The 20,878-nt window shown below is 45.7% G+C and overlaps 1 non-coding gene across 1 annotated transcript; it reads right to left on the bottom strand.

Moving 5' to 3' along the window:
• Positions 1–15,258: 15,258 nt before the first annotated feature.
• On the bottom strand, positions 15,259–15,341 carry Trnal-uaa (transfer RNA leucine (anticodon UAA)). The gene has a single exon. It is a non-coding gene; the product is annotated as a tRNA-Leu (tRNA).
• Between the last annotated feature and the right edge of the window lie 5,537 nt (positions 15,342–20,878).

Consider the following 20,878-nt stretch of genomic DNA (forward strand, 5'->3'; position numbering starts at 1 on the left):
CACTTCCCATCTACACGGACTAGCCTCTCCCAGGCATCACATTTAAATTTAATCAAACAATATTTGACTTTTTGTGACTGCTTCTTTCTCCCAGTGGGTCTCGTGGATGAGACACACATATTAGTAATTTCTCACCACCCCCTTTTATCGTAGGATACTCTTCTGCCATATGAATATATCCCATTTTGCCCATTCGTTTGACTTGTAATAGAAGACGAGACAGTTACGACTTCTTGAAGATTGTGAACAATGCGGTAAACAGACATTTGTGTGTGAGTCTTTGTGATCAAAGGTTGTGATTTCCTCTCTGTAGATGTCTGGGAGTGAACTGCTGTACACTGAGGTGCGTTTTTGTTTGACTTCTAGGAAACTAGCAGACTCTTTATAGCCAGCTGTCTCATTCCATATTCATATCGGCAGTGTTTAAAGACGGTGTTATCTTCACGCCAGTGTTCAGTATTGTCTGACTTAAAAAATTTCCTATGTGGCTGTGTTTTGAAGTTCTAAAGGTAAAAAAAAAAAAAAAAAAATTGGTCACTGTTGTTGAGACAGGGTTTTTCTGTGTAGCTTTGAAGCCTGTCTGTAGACCAGGCTGGCCTCGAACTCACAGAGATCTGCCTGACTGCTGGGATTAAAGGCGTGCACCACCAACACCTGGCTACTGGTGTTATTTTTTTGAGACAAGTCAAATATATAGCTGATAACCTTGAACTTCTGATCCTCTTGGAACTATGAAGCCCAAGTTAACAGCACCCATTCTCCAAAGTGTCATTCGAGTGGGTTAGGGGCATATTAGTCTGACATGCATACCTCCTGTCCTTTTCAAGAGAATAAATAATTACAGTGAATTATCTTTGGAATGTGCAGCTTGGGGTTTGGTGTGGAGGAACCAACACAACAGTGCCTGAAGTAAATAAAATGATGAAATATATTTAGCAAGTGATCACCCAGGGACCAGCAGAGAGATAACAGAAGAAAAGATCTCTTCATGATTAAAGAGCTATACAAGCACCAAGTTCTAGAAAAAGGGAAATAATTGTAGACACTATAAATGGGAAGGAGGGATGGGGACAGTACGTCTTCCAAGTCCTAAATGTCCACCTTGATCCTAAGCTCACCACTACCCTGCCCCAGGGCAGGTCTGTCATTTTACCTTCCTTACAGTGGCTGCACTTTAAACTACTAGCAGCCCAGTGGTTAAGGGGAATTCTGTCCCCAGAAATGGTTCTGTTGCTGCCGCTAAAGGTAGTTCTATCTAAATCTTTATCATTCTAGTACAACTACAGATTGAAAGGCTAGGATGAAAACCTACCTGCTCAGAGAGTTAGAATAGTGACTGGCTAACTTTCTTGTTGCGAGTAGGTCTTTCCCCACCGCTGGTCCCACCGCTGGTCCCACCGCCATGCCTGCCCCAAATAACACACAGAGACTCTGTATTTGATATAATGCTGTTGGCTAGTTACTTGTTTCTTATCGGCTACTCTGTCTTAAGTATTAACCCATTTCTATTAATCCAAGTATTTTCACGTGGTCTCATCTTACCGGAGAGTGGGGCCGGCATCTGCTCTCCCCAGTCTCTACATGCTGACTCCTCCCTATTACTTCCTCTCTCCTCCTTGTCTCCTAATCCTGCCTATCTTGCTTTCCTATTGGCCAACAGTGCCTTATTCATTAACCAGTATGAGAAACATATTTGCAGAATGACATCTCCCATCACTTTCTCTCTTTGCTGGCCTCCCAGAAGTTACTCCCTTCCACACAGTCCCAAACAGTTGCTAACCAGCTTCTCTGAGCCCAGGTTAATTTTATTTAATGAACGTAAATGCAAGGCATACGTCTTTGCGTAGTTAGCCAATGCAGCATGAACAGATGCAACGCATCTTTGCCTGGCTAAACAAATATTCCACAACACAAGTCAGTTTCTCAAGTACTCATGGCTGCCCCATTTTCTAGATTATCTCCATGTGGTCAGAGCTCAGCTGAACATGGGCTTAGATTGCTATGGTCTCAAGGCCAACGTGAGAGGTCAAGCTAGTGGTAGCCATTTGTGATCCCTTCCTTAGATGGCTATCAGGACCCTTGGTAAGACTGCCACCTTCCAGCGTTTTCTTTCTTCCCACGCAGATTGGTATTCAATTACTTCTTGGTATTTTGACTTTGATCAATAGTACAGACTGGGAACCAACTTACAAACCAGTTGCCGGTGCTGGGGATCAAACCTAGAGTTTGCTAAGCAAGTACTCATGCAACTGAGTTACATTTCCAGACCAAATACACGGTTTATTTTTGCTTGTTGTTGTGCTTTGCCCTCTAACTCTCTGTGTAGTCAGGGATGACCTTGAGCTTCCGATCCTCCGGTTTATACTTTCCCATCTTGATATGACAGGTGAGCACAACTGCACCCGAATTCAAACAAATGACTTTCAAAAAAGTAGCCAGCTTGGTGGTGATGTATGTTTAACATAATTCCTGGGAGAACGAGAGCAAATATCTAGTCTACTCACTTCTAGCTAGGGGACAGACAGCACACCAAGGTGACAGCATCATGACAGTCCAGTTTAGTGAGCCAATTAAGTCATTGGGGTTACTGACAGGAGTGTGGGCAAGGCCTTCCTTACAGTAACATGGACCTGCACCACCAAAAATCAGCTCCCCGCAGGGGATGACAAAGGAAAGCTACACTTCAGGAGCTCCTTCTACAGTGTGCAGGCACCTGACAGACTGGAGACTCTCCTCCTCTTGGCAATTCTTACTGCTTCGGGAGGGAAGAGCAGAGAGCATAAGGTCAGTTCCTGGCTCTTCCTGAGGCGAGGGGGGTGTTGACCTCCAGAGTCCAAAGAAGCCTCCCTTCAGAACCTCCTGGGTGTTTTATTTTATTTCAGACTGGGTCTCAGGTTGTAGCCCTAGCCAGTCTGGAACTCACGATGTAGTAGATCAGGGCTGATCTCAAACTCAGAGATCCTCCTGCCTCTGCCTCCTGACTGCTGGGATGGAAGACGTGTACACACCAATACTCTCAGTTCAGAACTTTGCGGGTCTTAAAGGAATCTCTCTCCAGAGTAGGATGCTCCAATTCAGGGGAAATCGCTACACAACAGAATGTCCACACACCTGATTCTCTAGGCTACCATGCGTTTTTAATCTGTCTGTCAGTCTGAGAGTACACACACACACAGAGCGCATGTACATATATGTTCATATACTTAAATACAGCTCTGTTGCTCTAGAACCATAAAAAAAAAAAAAAAAGGTCACTGGCAAGTGGGTTCAAGGTCTAACACTAATGCACAAACTGACTTAGTGGAGCCCATTTTATATGGAGAGATACCTTGCCCGGCCTAGATATGGGGGGTGGGGGAGGTGCCTTGGTTCTGCCTCAACAAGATGATGGGACAGACTTAGTAGACTTCCCTAGGGGAGTCCTTACCCTCTCTGAGGAGCAGATGGGAGGAGAGGAGGGAAGAGGAATTGGGATTGGAATATAAAAATAGATTAATAAATTTTAAAAAAGAATAAGAGAAAAGGATGCAGTTGAAAAATTAGGAGCAGCATACTCTATAACAAAGATGAAAAACATCGGACACCTAACATATAATGTCATCAGGTGCTACGCACAGTTGATACCCTATAGTTCTGAATGATGGGCAGCTAGTGGGTTAATTTCTACCTAGAAATATATTATGTTACATCACAGCTACAACGCTAGGTGATGAGAGTCTTTTATGCCCATCATATTTGTATGGAACCCCAGGTGGATGTCTGTGGACAGTTGTTGAGTGAAGTATCCTTTGTATGAGTCAGGTGCTGGTGGCACACACCTTTAAGCCCAGCACTCAGGAGACAGAGGCAGGAGGATCTCAGCGTTCAAGGCCAGCTTGGTCTACAGAGAGAGTTCCACTCATGAAACCCTGTCTTTGGGGGGAACGGGAGGGGGCAAAGCCTTGTGTGACACTCGGAGGTTTGCTTCTTGTGTTCTTCACGTTTGTCTTCTGAGATTGGGTCTCACAGAGTCTGTGTTGACTTCAAATGCCCTATGTAGCAGAAGATAATCTTCAACTTCTGACCCTCCCGTTTCCACCTCCTATGTGCTCAGATTGTAGACATGCATTAAAAAAATGTGTGTGTGTGTGTGTCCTAGGGCTTGGTGCATGCTGGGAAAGTACGTGCCAACTGAGCTACATGTCCAGCATCTTTTTAAATCTCATTGCCATGTGGACGTTCTTGCCTCTTACCCTGTCTCTCTAGCCTCTCTCTTGCATATTTAATTGTTGAGGAAGGCGGAGGATGGGAAAAGCCACTCAGTGCTACATTACTGGGACCAGATCCTAGTTTCACAAGCCTTTGTCCCTGAGGTGCCCTAAGAGACAGAAATCAACACACAGCCTGGGCCCTTTCTGTTTTGCCTGATGCCTCAATGCTGGCGCTATTGGCTGTATTTTCAGACTGATACAAGTTCTTCAAGGTCGATATTCAGGTAGTTGGGTTGAAGAGCTGATCATTCCCTTAAATTTCATGTCAGTATTTCAGAGCAGAATTCAGAGGACCTGTGATAAAAAGAAAAGGCTTAGGGCTGCATGTAGCTCCGTGGTAGTGTTTAGCATGCACAGGGTTTCCGGTTGGGATCAAACCCCGGGGTGGGAGTGGGGGTGGGGGGCAGGGGAAGAGCTTTCAGGCTAGCATGGGTGGGCAGGTAGTGAGTCTTTGGATTGCTTATAGTAATATTTTCGTTCCATCATGTAGAGTTAGCAACAGCTGCAAGAATCTCTGAAGCCATTTGTGTGTGTGTGTGTGTGTGTGTGTGTGTGTGTGTGTGTGTGTGTGTGTGTGCTCATGGGTGCATGGGGGCTGAGTGGCTTTGGGCGCTGGTGAAGGCTCTGGAAGGAGCTTCTCCTTGCTCACTTGCCCTGTGCCTTCCGTCTTCATGGTGTGATGTGATGTTAACACATCAGCCATCCTATCTATGTTTGTGGGAACAGGCCAAGAGCCCTCTCCAAGGGTCTTTTCAGGACGTCTCCCTGGAAGCTGTCCAGCAACACTTTCTCCTTGGTCACTGACCAGGATCTTCATGGCCTCTGGGGAGAAACGGTTTTCTTCCTTCACTTTGTGTCCAAACACGGTGCTTAGATTTGCAAAGAAGAAATGGAGAGGCGGAGGCAGCCAACGGCTTGGGCCCTGGTATCTTAGAGACAATTGGGAGCTAAATAAATAAACAAAAATCCAGATCAAAATGTCTATATTTAATTGACGATGACAGGGGACGAAGCTACTACTTTCGTGCGGGAGGTTTTGTGGAGGGCTGATGTGCTTGTCTGAATTCCGTGAAAGCATGGTCCTTTCAGACTCATCTTAGTCCACTTTTCCCCAGAGATGGGCAGGCCGGGCGGAGCATCCCTACTCCAGGAGCCCAGAGAACCAGTCAGAAGAGGCAGTTGCAGTCGGCAGACTTTTCTGAGCAGCTGCCAGCTTGCCAACGTCCCTAACAGACGTGTCTCTGTTAGTCTGTGCTGTTGGACTCCAAGTACCCTTCCGAGGGCTGCCTCCCCTTCTCAAGTTCAGACGCCTCTGTGGGGAGGCTCTCTCTGCTTGTGGGCTCAAACCTCCCTTTGTTTAGAAAGAATCTTCCCTCTCCCTCTGTCCTTGCCCTTTCCACGCAACCACAGCCTCAAGAATGTGATTTTTGCACACGACACTATCCAGCAAGAGGGCTTCAAGGGGCGGCGGCTCCTGTACTTGCTTAAGGAGAGGTTTTGCTTGCTGCTTTTCCCTCCGCTCTCCCTCCTCCCCCTGCTCCTCTTCGCTAGCAAAACTACTGGATCAGGTAGACAGGTTTTTCTCATGCGACTTTCATCACGGCTCTAAACGTCAGGGAGCCTAGATTAAAGGTATTTAAGCTGGGTGTGGTGCAACATATTTATAATCCCAGCACTCAGGAGTCTGGGACAAGAAAACTATGATTTGGAAGTCAGCCCGAGCGCAGGACAAGATCTTGTCTCAAAAGGAAACAACCACCCAGCACCCTACCCAACCAATCATACAAACAAAGGTATTTTTAAAAAATGACAAAAAAATTCTCAACTTCCATTGAACTAAAAAGGTGCCCTGAGATCTGCATTTGGGATGGCGACGTTCTATTTACAAGTAGTTTAAATTCATAACTGTGTATTAGGCACAGTTTGCTCTGAAAGAGGAGCGTGCTTGCCTTTCTGAATTAGGTTTTAATCTCTACAGCAAGTGGCAATTCAGTAGGACATCTAGATAGGGACTCAAGACACTGTTAAAAATGGCTGTCTAGTTGTACAGCTTGGTCTGTTTGTAAGGCTCCTAGCAGTGAGATCAGAACCTGTCCCTGGTGCTTAGCTGGCTTGGAGAACCTGTTCCCCATGCTGGATTACCTGGCCCAGCCTTTGGGGGACGGGTCCTCAGTCCTGACTCAACTTGATGCACCATGCTATTTTCAAACCCATGGGAGGCCTGTCCCTTTCTGAGTGGGGATGAAGGAAGAGTGGGCCGGTGTGTGTGTGTGTGTGTGTGTGTGTGTGTGTGTTAGATGGAAACAGGGGGGTTGGGGGAGAAGCACAGGAGGAGAGGAGGGAGGGGAAACAGGTATGTAAAATAAAACACTTTAATTACAAATGGCTGGCTATGGGAGTGGGGCTTTAGCATGTTTGTGTAGCATGTATGTAGTTGATCGCTAAGTATGTAGCACACATAAAAGCCTGGGTTGATCCCTAGCAGCCCACAAAACAAGCACGGGCTGGAACCCTAGTACTTGGCGGGTGGGGACAAGAACATCAGAAGTTCAAGGTCATTTTCGAAGCGTGAGTTTTGATCACCTAAGATAAATGAGAACTTGTCAGCAGGAGTTGGAGGAAAGATGGGGGGGGGCATGGGGAAGAGGGTGGCAAAGCTCAGGAGAAGGGGGATGAGGAAGAGGAGTTGTCCCTGGAACTCTGTCCCAGCCGCATTAAGCTGTCATGCCCTTGAAAATGCCTAGGAGACAAGATTCAAACAAGGCAAGATACTTTTTTATTTTTTTTTTCCCCCTCTTTGGGTTTTTGAGACAGAGTTTCTCTGTGTAACAGCCCTGGCTACCCTGGAACTAACTCACTCTATAGACCAAATGGCCTGGAACTCAGGGATCTGTCTGCCGCTGCCTCCTGAGTGCTAGGATTAAAGGTGTGAGACACCACTCCCCAAGGACAAGATATATCTGAATTTGGATAGTGTGCAATCTCCAGAAAGTTTTGTGATCTCAGCAAATAAATGCGAACCAAGTAGTCATCAAAAGTCAGTTTGGAGCAGGTTAAAAAAAAATAAAGAGCATTCATATTCACAAAGAGTATGATTCAGTTCGTCAATTCCACAGGAGAGAATATCTTCACTAAGATATCAACAGAGACAGTAGATTCCAGGCAAGCCTGGGTTACAGGAGAACCTTAGCAATGATGGAAATTCAAAGAATCTTAATCACACACACACACACACACACACACACACCCCAAATGGTGAAAGTCAGTGGAAAGAAGAGAGTTGAATTCAGCGTTGGGATGAGCATTGGAATTCACGACTACTTGAGGTACGGGGACAGCTCAGGGTGGAGGCGTTAAGTCAGTTACACAGGAGGGTAATGTGGTTAGATGTGCCTCTCACCCACCACCCCAGTCCCAGTGTATGAATATAGCCTCCCCCCAAAGAGGCTGATGGTCACTGGCTACAGTTCAGGGAGAGCTGTATGAAGCAAGCAGGAGGAAATAATTATTGCTATTAGTTATCTAACAGAAGAGGATGGGACCTTGTCTCCCCTCTCCATGCTGACCTGGGCAGGGCCTCGTGCATCTCAGGGTGCTGTCAAGCTCTCTAACTACCTGACCTTAAATTCTCCATTTTCTTGTCTCCTCTAAAAAGCTGGGATCACTGGTGAGCATCGCCACACCAAGTTTTCTGTGGTGTTGGGGGACTCAAACACAGAGCTTTTATCCACGTTAACGCAGCAATTGTCTCTTATTTGTTGGCATAGTTTGGCACCCAGCATAGCAGTGTAGACTTTGGGCACTTAAAAAATACTAACTGGGAGCTGGAGAGAAGGCTGCCCTTCCAGAGGCCCTGAGTTCAATTCCCAGCAACCATCCGTAATGAGATCTGGTGCCCTCTTCTGGCCTGGAGGCATGCGTGCAGGCAGAACACTGTTTACATAATAAAAATAAATAAATCTTTTAAAAATACCAACTGGATAATGGTGGAACTAGAGTGTAGTGGTTTCCAGGGTGCTGGTTTCTCTATGTATGACTTTCCTAAATGCTGGACAGTGGTGGTGCACAGCTTTAACCCTCAGGACGCAAAGAAGACAGGCCATTCTCTGTGAGTTCAAAGCCAGCTCATTCCAGTAGAGCCAGGCCTACACAAAGAAACCAAGTCTTGAAAAACAAGCAAACAAAGAACAACAAAGGACATTCCTAAGCATTTGAAAAGACAGGTTGATGATAAATTGAGTATGATATCGCACACTACTCATAATCATCCCACCCAGGAGGCTAAACCCAGAGGATTGCGTGTTTAAGGCCAGCCTGGGCTATATCGCAAGATCCCGTTTCAAAACAAAAACAAGCAAAATCACAGAACACAAACTAAAAAGACGGGGGTAAGTGTGTGTTGCAGGGACAGTGGAAGGCTGGACTGATGAGTAGAGAGGAAGGGAACCCCAAGGGGAGGGGACCTCTGTGTCCAGACATACCCTACCCTTCACTCTTCTCCAGCCAGAACAGGGAACGTCTGTTCTCAATTTTGGCCTGAGATTACTCACAGGAGACTACAAATCCAGACCAAAGAAGCTGACTAACTGATCCAATCCCACAGAACAGGGGGGTCATTTGGGAGGATCATTAGGTCCTCTTCAACATTTTTACTTGTTATTTCAGACTAAGAGGGGACAGTTGTGTAGTCTGTTCTTTGTCCTGCCCCAAGAGGACTAACTTTATGTCACCTCGTCACAGTGAAAGAGACAGCCTGTATAGTAACAGACCTGAATGGCAGTCACGCATAAATTGCCTTGCCACACCTGAAAGTGAAGGCTTTTGATAATTTTTATGATTATGATGTGATAATTTTTACATGATAATGTAAAAATAATATGATTTATATATATATTTTTTTACATCTTCTCAGTGATAGAAACTTCTTATTTTTTCCTATGTAGAATAACAATCTTAAAGCCGGGTTACATTTTAAATGGCTGAACTGGTGAGTCAGGATTGCTAGTGTTTAAAAAATGCGAACAGCATTCTTAATATAGTGACGTGTGACTAACCAGTGGGTGTGTCACCCAGGGGAAAACAATAAACTCACTCACTGTGTATCTGAAGACTCAAAGAGTTTGTTTTTCTTTCCTTTTCAAGTTAGACTTCAGAGCATTGCAGTTCTTTTTAGACAAGGCCTAATTTAAGGACTTACCCAAAATTCCTTTGTTGAACAAGCTGCTGTTGATGGGGAACTGGGCATTTAAAGGCTGCTAAATGACACAAGAAGTTCAACAAACAAATCAGAAAAATGCAACCCATGCCTTCCTCCAAAATCCCTGCCTTCGAAATCAAGTCTTAGTTTTTTTTGCCCTGCACTCGATACAGGAATGCAAGATGAAAGTAATGGATGTCATGACCAGCCTTGGCATTGCATAAAAACTGACCTGGCGATGCTATCTTAATCTGTGGCCTTTTCTTCATGCCAAGCCCTTGCTAAACATTACAGCAGCGTCCGATTGGCCCCTTAGGATCCATTGTTATAAAGAACTTATAGGCGATGTTGCAAAGAGTTGGAGAGCTAAAAAGCCTGGCTAATAAGCAAGGGGTGGATGCAAGGTGAAAACTGGAACTGAGCCGGGCCTGAAGCAGGGAGGCTGGATTCTCAGTGAAGGGCTCTAACAGGCCCGAGGGTTGGAAAGCATGGTGCCTACAGGTTTTGTCTTTTACCTTTCTCCACCTTGCTAAAAACCCTTAGATTACATCCTAAAGCTATCCCCCAAGGCCCATTCCCTCATTTGGCCTCTTCCTCCTCCTGACAACATGGTCCAGCTACCAAAGTAATCCAAGTCCAGCAATCAAAAGCCCCCTTTTGGCTCACGCAATTAACTAACATGCTCAATCAAAACAAACCAATTTCTCCTGACACAGGGTTCCCCCCTCCCCTTTATAAACCACAGTTTGCCTGTGGGCCATGTCTGCCCCCTCTCTATCTAGTGCCACTCCTTTTTCCCCCCTCTGGGGCAAATAACCCTGCCCCCTCCCTCCCCCCTCCCTCCCCTCTCTCTTGTTTCTTTTCCCTTCTCCCTCATCTTCTGTCTCCCGCCTCTGCTCTCTGTCCCTCTGTGGCAAGTAAATCTCCTCTGGGCTGAGAACTTGGTCTTGGTGTGTCCTGTGCTGGCTCTGGTCCTTTCTGACTCTCAGTACTGGAGAGCGGGAAGAGGAATACCTTGAGTTCAAGACCAGCTTGGGCTACATAGTGAGTTTGAGGCTATCCTTGGCTAAATATCGAGACCTTATCTAAAACCAAGCAAGCAACCAAAAAACACCAAATAAAAATCACCCACTTCTCCAGAAAATTCTTGTACCGTGTGATTCCTAATGCCAGTTCTACATTGCCTCATGGGGCATGTACTACACCGTGGATTTTACAAGCTTACTTCTGTGTTGGGGGATATTCGCTCACACCGTGACCCCTAAGTCTGCGTTTACATTAATCAAGTTAAATTAACCTTGGGTCAGGAGGCTACATCAGCAACTAGTTGACAGAAAGTAACCATAGAGTCTCAGAGGGCATCCGGGAGAGATAGAGAGACACTGGAAATGGGGGGGTGGGTGGGAGTGTCTCAGGTTTTTCTGGTTTGGCAAATAGGAAGCACCTGTCTTCATGGACGCCAGCTAGGCGAGAGAGGGTTAGCTAATTAGTACTCAGCCTGTCTGGTCTGAGCTGGCCGGTTTTCACGACAGCCTTTGAATCTAGGGTCTTAGTCCTAATAGAGATTTAGGTAACGCTACTGTTATCAGCAGCGACAGGGCCGGTCCCTGCGGGAGTAGAATTCTTGCCAGGCCACTGCTAGAGAAGCAAGCCAGTAACTGCAGAGTTGCAATTGCTGGCTGAGACAGCAGTAGATTAAGGTACAGCCATGGCATTGAAGTTAAAAGCAAGACTTCTGTGTGTACTTCTGTAGGCGGCCGATTCGAGAGCTTGAGACAAATGTTATTGTTTTTAATTTGTTTTAAATTATGCTTATCTGCATGTGGGTATGCGCACATGAGTGCAGGTACACAGGTGTCAGGTACCTGGAACTGGAGTTGTGGCCGGTTGTGTGCAAACTTGTGAGTGCTTGTGAGCCAGCCACCAAGTGAGTGCTGGGAAATGAACCCATGCCCTTAACCAGTGCTCTTAACCACCGAGCCATCTCTCCTGGCCCTCATTTTTCTTAATATCTATTTTTAAATATAACTTTAAAAGTTACCTTTTACCAGGCAGTGGTGGTGCACGCCTTTAATCCCAGCACTCAGGAGGCAGAGGCCGATGGACCTCCATGAATTTGAGCCCAACCTGGTCTACAGAGCGAGCTCCGGGACAGGTAAGGTAGGGCCATAACACAGAGAAACTCTGTCTCAAAAAACAAAAGTTAACCTTTTGTCGGGTGTGGTGGAACTTTTAGTTCAAGCACTTGAGAGGCAGAAGCAAAGGAAGTCTCCATTGAATTCCAGGCCAGCCTGGTCTACAAAGTAAGTCCCAGGCTATCCAGGGCTAAGCCGTGAGACCTTGTCTGGGGAGGAAAAAAAAAAGTACCTTTTCAGATAGCTGCCAACTTTACTACACTGTAGATAGCAATGAATGAAATGGCCAGAAGCACAGCCTAACCCCGAAGATAAATTTGAGATTGGAATTGCTCAAGCGCATGGTAAAATCTTCCAAGAGTGACTTGAAGGTTTTCCCTTTGGGACTCTGAATATTGGCACTAGCTAGTTTAGAAGGAAGAAAGGGGTTACAGAAGCAATAGCAGAAAGCCTGACCCACACTGTGTGACGTCCTATTTTATTCTTCTTTGTGCTGCTCTGGAGCCTGGGGCTTCCGCCATAGAGCAGGGTGTCTCTCCAGAGTCTGATAATCCTTTTGTAGTTGTTTATCAAGACAGGGTTTCTCTGTGTAGCTTTGGAGCCTGTCCTGGAACTCACTCTGTAGACCAGGCTGGCCTGGAACTCAGAGATCCGCCTGCCTCTGCCTCCTGAGATCTGGGATTAAAGACGTGCTCTACCAATGCCTGACCAGCTTGCTAGTTCTCAGGGTTCCACACTGAAGACTTTACCCTCCCTCCCTCTCTCCTTCCTTTCCTCCCTCCCCTCTCTTCCTATCTCCCTCTCCCCCTCCCTCCCTCCCTCTCTCTCTCTCTCTCTCTCTCTCTCTCTCTCTCTCTTTCTCTTTCACTAGGGTCCCACTAAACTAATCCTGGCTGGCCTAAAATTCAATATGTACACAAGGCTAGTCTCAAACTCACAGAAGTCTACTAGCCTCTGTCTCTCAAGTGTAGAGATGAAACTCTGTGTGTGCCTCTATGCCTATTTACTTATATCATTTTTTATAATGGTGTAAACAACAATCATTCCCTGCCAGGTACTCTGATAGAAAGTCTAAGCATACTGAAATGTATGTTAATGGAAAGTCAGTGTAGGCCAGATTGGTTCACAACAGTCTTGTGTCCAATTATTGAAAATTAATGGGTGTATGCTCTCTGCCTCTACAACTAAACTATTCCATTTCACTCCAGCGAGAAAGGCTGCCATTAAGAAATCACAAACAAAACAAAACAAAACAAAAGCTGTGTATGGTGGCCCATACCTTTGCTTCCAGCACTCAGGAGGCAAAGACAGGGAGGCCACAGAGTTCAAGGCTAGCCTAGTCTACATAGTAGTTTCAGGAATAGCCAGAACTACATAGAAAGAGCCTGTCTCAAACGCACACACACACACACACACACACACACACACACACACACAATCAAACAAACACTGGCCAGAGCAGAGGTGACAGAACTAATATATTACTGGTGGGAATGTAAGTTAGTCACAGGTACGATGGAAATAAACAGTAGAAGCTACACACACACACACACACACACACACACACACCCCTAAAAATAGAATTATCATATAGTGTACTCCTTCTGGGTATTTACCAGAGAAGTCTAAATCAGCAACTGCACAGACACATTGCAGACATGTTTACTGGTGCATTTCCCCCAGCAGCTAGGAGAGGGGCCAGCCTAGGCATTTAACGGCAGATGAGCGGTTATAGAAAATTCAGTATACATGCGCAGTGGAGTTTTATGTAACCATATCTAAACAAAATTATGCCATTTGCAGGAAAAAAGATGAAACTGGAGATCATGTGAACTGGAATAAGACAGTTCAGAAAGACAGATATCACAGGTTCTCTCGGTGGAATTACATTGATATATGTATATATGATATATACATATAATATATCAATGTATATATATATATATATGTATATATGATCTAAAAGCGGAAGGGGAAGGATAAAGGAAGAGGAAGGGAGTGTGGTGGAGTAGGGTAAGGCAGAGTAACAAGACTGGATACAAAAAAACGAGGTGATACACAATTTTGAAAATGTCATTATGATACACATCATTTTGTGCTGTGAATATGCTACTAAAAAATGTTAGAGTTTGAGGCATTAACATTTACTTCACTTGAATAATTAGCCCATGCTCGAGGTGCATAGCAGGCACCTGATTTGCTCACTGACTAATCGAAGCTGTACCTAAACATGAAAACCAGGCTGCATAGAGCTGGAGATGGACCAGCAGCAGCGAAGCTCACATGTTGCTGTCACAGTAGACCTGGGTTTGGTTTCCAGTGCCCTTGTGACAGTTCATAAACTACACCTCCAGTTCCGAGGGATTCATGGCTTCCTCCTGGGCTGGCACCAGGGACCCAGGCAGGGTGCTTACATGCATCCACACAAGCATGAATAGACATAAAATAAATTAATAAAAGTGGAAAACAAAAGAAGCTAATCAAAGTTCCCAGGTGCCAACTTACTACTGAGGAGGATTAAGAAAATCTTGTGTAGGAGTCTTTGAAGTGACCATGATGTCTGTCTCTTAATGCTTGATTATGTATGTCTGTCTATTTCTATCTATCTATCTATCTATCTATCTATCTATCTATCTATCTATATCTCCTTTCATAAGCATCTTCAAAGTTTGAAAACATTTAATTGAAACAAAGATCAACGAAGCCAGAGAAGGCTTATAAGCTCATGAAAAGTTACCTCCGTGATTACTGTCTGTTTAATGGAAGATTATTTATGGAAGATTTAAAGGGGGGGAGAGCTAACTTTCTGACTGTGGTTGACATTGCCTTAGTCTCCTAAATACAGTTATTCAAAAATAAATATATTTTAAATTCACCAGTAGGTGGCACAGTTTAAATATACTGATAACATTTCCCACAGAGTTCTGAGCCAGGACTGGTAAACAAGACACTTCATTTTGAACCGGAACTTTCGATATAAAGAATTCCAGATAATTGAATGGGGCCCGAGGATCAGATGGAAATTAATGATCAGTGTTTCCCAAGTTTTATGATTGTGTTGAGGAATTTAATAACCGTCTTAGTATCAATGTATTCAAAAGACTGGGGAGTTCCTTGAGCTGCACCTACAAATTCTGTTTTAGATCTTGGATTGTTTTGATTAAAATGCTTTTGAAGAAAATAAAAAAAAAAACCCGAAAATATTTCCAATTCTGGAACCTTCGTGGAGTTAACGGAAGGGCTGCCTGTGAATAAGTTAAACTTTGGAGGGAACAAAAGGGGGGAGGGGAAGGAAAGAGAAAAAAAAAAGGAACGAGAAAAAAGGAAGGAACGAGAGAAAAGGAAGGAACGAGAAAAAAGAAGAAGAAGAAAAGAAGGAAGCGGAGGGTGGTGACAGAGGCAGAGACAGTCAGAGGCGAACTTGCTTTTTCCTTCTGTGGAAAAGTAATTTTTGCAAACGGTTGGTTGATAGCAGCCCACCGGCCGGGCGTCCTCCGGCCTGGCAGAGGATGCTGGCGGAGGTCTGCAGTCCCCTGCGATCCCCGGAGCCTCGGCCGCCTCACTAACGAGGCTTTAACTACACTTTTTCCGACTGGAAATCAGAATTCTAATTTTTCAAGGGACCTGGACCGAAAATAAACGGATACCTTGAGGGAGGAAACAAAAACAGCACTTATACCAGGAGTGGGGTTCGAACCCACGCAGACATACGTCCATTGGATCTTAAGTCCAACGCCTTAACCACTCGGCCATCCTGGTGCCGGCGTGCACTATGGCTTCTGCTCTTCCTACAAAGCGTACACTCCCGTTCTCTTCCCTCCTTTTTCGCTTATTTTTTTACTGGATGCTCCAGCGCGGGCCGGACGGCGCTCCCGGCGCTCCCGGCGCGGCTCCCGAAGCTCGATGGCTGCCGCCCGGGTTCTGCGTCACCGCAGCCGCTCTCTGTCGCCCCGAGCTCCTGGCGGCGACGAAGGAACTGCAACCGCAGGAGCAGGCGCGCGGGGCGGGCGGCCCCGTCGGCTCTGCTCGCACTTTGGAGGTGCGCGGGCGCCGCACACAAACCCCACAGCTGACTTCTGCGCTCCGGAGCGGACGTGTGACCCAGCCCCTCGGGTGGCGTGGGGACCGATCCGCGGGCCAAGCTGCGGTGTGCTTGCTCCTCATCGAACGGGGCGCCGGGGCCCTGCACCTGTGCGCCGCTTCCCTTTCCCGCCCTTGGGGCCATGCACACGGAAGGAGCCCCTGGAGAAAGCTGCGTGGGCGAGGCAGTGTGCCCAGGCCCGAATTTCCCTCCCTGGTGGTGCAGGCGCTGACCCCTTGCTGCAGGCCCTGACCCCACCCCTTGCTGCAGGCGCTGACCCCTTGCTGCAGGCGACACTGACCTCTTTGCGAGCCTCAAATGCAGGGTGAAGGCCTCCCGGGTTCCCGCCGCCCTAAGCTCACCTAGAGGGCCCTGTTCCCTCGCTTTTCCCTTGTACTCCGTTCTACTTTCGTTTTTGTTGCCGCGATGAGGCACCCTCAGCAAAGGGCAATTTAGGGGACAGGAGCTTATATGCTTTACACTGGTGGCCGTCACCCAATACCCCAGGGCCCAGGCTAGGCGTTCTGGAGGGGCAGACAGGGAGTTAGTTGGTGGCTGAACCTTGCACTGTCCACCCCACATTGTGTCCCCCCCCCCCCAAGGCCCTGACCATACAGGGACAGGGACTTGTCTTTGACTACGAATTGACACAGATCTGTCTGCTTCTGCCTCCTGAGCCACCTGAATGTAACTTCTACTAAGCTCTGTGCATCTTCAAAGCTTGGGTCTTGGGAGAGGAGATGGAATAAAGAAAGGACAGACCCACGGACACACACACACACTCTCTCTCTCTCTCTCTCTCTCTCTCTCTCTCTCACACACACACACACACACACACACACACACACACACACACACACACACACACACGGAAGCTGGGACCTGGTGGGATTTTCTAACTGAACTGAAGTGTACAGCAGAAGAGAAAGGGTTAAGTAATCTTGGTAGGTGATGCCTGTAGAGAGCAGACATTAACACAGAAGTGTCTCCCTCAGAGAAAAATCTGGGCCTTGCTCTGGAGCCTGAGCCATTCGGGTAATGGCTTTGCCAAACTGTTCCCTGGGTCAGAGGCCTTGAAGTCCTTGACATGGCCGCATCCATGTCAAAATCCACATCCCCTTCTGGGCTTCAGGCCTTCCTCTGGCCCCAATAACTGAGTGTATGTGAAGTCAACAACTTCTGTCTGTGTCCAGCTCTGGGTCCATAAGGAGATTGGAAGTTCCCAGAGACAAAAAGAAAAGCTGCGTCTGTGTTAAAGAGTCTACAAGGCTAATTGAATGATTACCCCTTCACTGCTCATTGCCCACCCCCACACCCCCCACACACACAAAGGTTAAAATGAGAGCAGAGGAAAACTAGCTTGGGTGCCAGCTGCCTACTTGTGCCGGCAAAACGGAAGGCATCTTGTGTGATGCTGGGATGGAATGCTGATTTCCTGTAATCCATGTTAAGGAGGTTCGAAGTTATAGGTGGTCTGTCTTCTCTCTACCAGGGCTTGGAAACGGTCAGGAAAAATTAGCAAAGCATGAAATGGAACAAAATCACCTAAAAAGAGGAATGAATAAAGGATGGGTATCCAGGGCCACCATGTCCACAAGCAGGCAAACTCATTATAAGGAGGCAAATCCACTCCAGTGCTGTGAAAGACAAGTGAGGTGTTTTACCAAGAACTGGTGAGCAATAAATGTCCCCTCATCATCTCCTCAGTCGCTGCTGACTTATTGTAAAAGATGTGTGTACGTGTGCAGCTTAGTTCCTGGCAAATCCTGCCAGCCAAGTCCACACACCGTGCATTTTGATGCCTCTTTCCTTTGACAGATAAATCAAGGGCCGCTAACACAATTTTGAATGTGTGCATACTTACAGTTGCTGCAAATTTGAAGGAGGAGTTCAGTCACTCCATCGATGTGTGCACGCGCGCGGCAGACCTCTGGTCCACATTTTCCTTTGAAAGGCTTTGCAATTTCAAGCTTTGAGAACAATGCGTGTCTTTAACATTCCTTCTCTTCCAAATTAAAAAGTAGGGTAAATACGGAAACAATAGACTAAATAGATCACCCCGTTTTTCTCTCCCAGTTTTACCCATGGTGGAACAGTACAGGGAGGAGGTGATGGTCACAGTGGCTTTGATACTTTGGTGGCTTGCAAAGCTGTGTGGATCTTTATGCTTTCTATTGATTTAATTACTTTTATTTGAAAAAAAAAAAAAAAGGAAAAGGAGTGTTTCACACTCTGCTCCCAGGAATGTCTGTGTCTCTGTTTTATCCTTTAGCAACACTCTTCTAGGTTTTAGCTCATCTTCTTGGGGTACACCTAGGAGAATTTAGGGCTCTCCTGCCTTTATAGAAAACTTGTTTTCTTTCATTGTTTTCTCTAAACACTCTGCCCCTGAGCTACATCTCCCATATATATGTGTATATACATATATGTGTGTATATATTCTTACTCACTCTCTGTGTTTGTGTATATATATATATATATACATATATATATATATATGTATATATATATATATATTCTATTTTCTGCCAACTTTCTTCTCCTTCCTTCTGTCCTCTTGTAAATATTTGTTTTGAGACTCATTTCCCTCTAGATCCCTGGCTGACACATATAGGCCAGGTTGACATTAAACTCATGGTAATCCTCCTGCATGAGTCTCTCAAGTGTTGGGTTTATAGGCATTGGTCATGACATTCATCCTTTTATTTTTATTTTATTTTAGGCATTCATCAATTGCACTGGATTATGTCTTAAAGGTATTTACTCTGAGTTCTTTTATCTGGTAGCCACGAGAAAAGGAGGGGTCTGTATGGGTTGCAAGTCTTGCTCGGCACTCTTTGAGTACAGATACTGATTTCCCACCAGAAGGGAGAACTTGTTGAATAATTACCTCAAACACTGATAATGGCTGGTGCAGGAATCCTTTCCATGAGGTGTAGAGGAGAGGATTCTTAAATTTCCTTGGTGATTGGCTCCCTTCTCCTAAATGCATGTCCTAACACCTTACCACAAAGCGACATTTCTTGTTTGACAGGCGTTCCCCACCACCATCAACCAAATTGCAAAGTGTGGCTGAAGACTATGAAGAGTCCTTGTCACTGTGCCCATTTAAGGGTGCATTGCACCAGGGCAAACCACAGGGCAAGGCAAAGAATGAACTAGTCAAACATTCCTATGTGCAAGAGAGAGCAAGAAAAATTCCTGGGTTTGTCACATGGAAGCCAAATAACTCCCTTTCGTCAGGGGTGGCATTCCTTGCACTGTGCTCTCTCTCCCGTGTGGGGATTCTCTGATGACTGCTTCACACCTGCTACCCAGAGGAACCAACCGCTCAGAAGCCCAGCTGCGTTCCTGATTAGCAAGGATAGCTTCGGATCCTCCTGCATCAGCTCCTTGGTCTTTTAAGTCCTGCAGACTAGGAATGGCCTTGTAGCTATTTAACTCACAGACAGTATGGATTGTAAATGAAAAAATACGTGCGTGTGCGCGTGTGCATGTGTGTGTGTGTGTGATGCATATGTTCAAGGCGGCATGTGGATGACAGAGAACAATGTGTGAGAGTTGGCTCTCTCCTTCCACCATGTGAGTTCTGGGAACTGAACTTTGACTCGGTAGCAGGTAGCAATTGTGGTTACCCACTAGGCTCCTGATAGGCATTCTGGCACTAAAAAGCTTTGTGGGTCTAAGCAGTCTATATGGGATGCCTTAGGCTGAAATATTCACAGGAGTGGACTGGTAGCTTGGGCAGTTCTAATACTCAACTATATAAAACTCTTTTCAAAAAAATTGGTGGGGTGGGGCTAGAGTATAGTAGCAGTGTATGCTTTGCATTCTCAAGACCTTGGATTCCATCCACAACACACACACACACACACACACACACACACACACACTTTCTGCTCTGAAGAATTTTCATTGTGACTATTTTCTTCTTGTCATACACAAAATGGCATTAGTGTTTGAAGTCTGTAGCATCACCACAAGGCCTTGTCCAATGTCATCTTTCAGAGTCTACCAAGGGAATACTGAGGGGAAGAACGAACCTGTGTCACCTTTGGGACAAAGAACAAAGCTGGCATTTCACAGTCAGTTCCTGGAGGGGATGGGGGGATTACGGAGGATATGGGAGACGTAACTGATACCTTCCCCTGAGGTCTGTACTCCTGCCTTAGTCACTTTCCAGAGCTCCTCACAGAGCCTAAGATTTGTGTGTTGGGAAGAATCTAAGGAACAAGCTCTGGCCAAACTGTGTTTGATTTTTTTGTGGAAATTATAGAATAGAATAGAATAGAATAGAATAGAATAGAATAGAATAGAACAGAACAGAACAGAACCCACCAGAATAGAACGGATCAGAAGAGAATGGAAGTGGAATGGAATAGAATGGAACAGGACCCGTCAGGATAGGGTAGGGTAGGGTAGGGTAGGGTATGTTAGGGTAGGATAGAACAGAATAGCAAGTTGACTAGAAGCAAACAGGATTACAATAGTTACCATTGTGAAAACAGCTTTATCATTAGGATTAATTAGGGAAAAAATTGTTCCACCCAAGTTTGGTGGCACATGCTTTTAATCTCAACACTCAAAAGGCAGAGGAAGGAGGATACCTCTGTGAGTTTAATACCAGCCTGGCCTACATAGTAAGTACCAAGCCAGCTGGGGCTATATACTGTCTCAGAAAAATAATTATGCAGACACTTAAAACTGTTTACTTTCACAATGGTGAAAATGCTTCCAGAGTTCAAATTAAGTTAATTTATGGACTATCCTCTGTTGCAGAAAATAGCTAGTCTCCATAGACAGACTCTTTCTTCTACAATAAACACTTGGGCTGCGTGGAAACTCCCCCCTCTCCTTTAGAGAGAAGGGAACATCCCAGCAGTTAGCTGATTAAGAAACTGGGCAAGTCTAGGAAAAAGCCAGCTGGGGCTCAGTTTGTACAGTTCTCATATCGAACTATGAAAACAAAACTGTCCACAGGACTAGTTTTTCCTCGCTCTTGAATAGATCAGTGAGCCCCAAAGAGCTCCTATTTTTCTTTTCTTTTAAAACTCTACCTTTAATGGGTGGTGATGGCGGTGATGCAGGCCTTTAATCCCAGCACTTGGGAGGCAGAGGCATCAGGTCTCTGTAAGTTCGAGGCCAGCCTGCTCTACAAAGTAAGTTCAAGGATAGCCAGAGCTGTTACACAGAGAAACCCTGTCTCAAAACTAAA

The sequence above is a fragment of the Phodopus roborovskii genome, unplaced genomic scaffold (genome assembly GCF_943737965.1).
Source record: "Phodopus roborovskii unplaced genomic scaffold, PHOROB, whole genome shotgun sequence".
Lineage (NCBI taxonomy): Eukaryota > Metazoa > Chordata > Mammalia > Rodentia > Cricetidae > Phodopus > Phodopus roborovskii.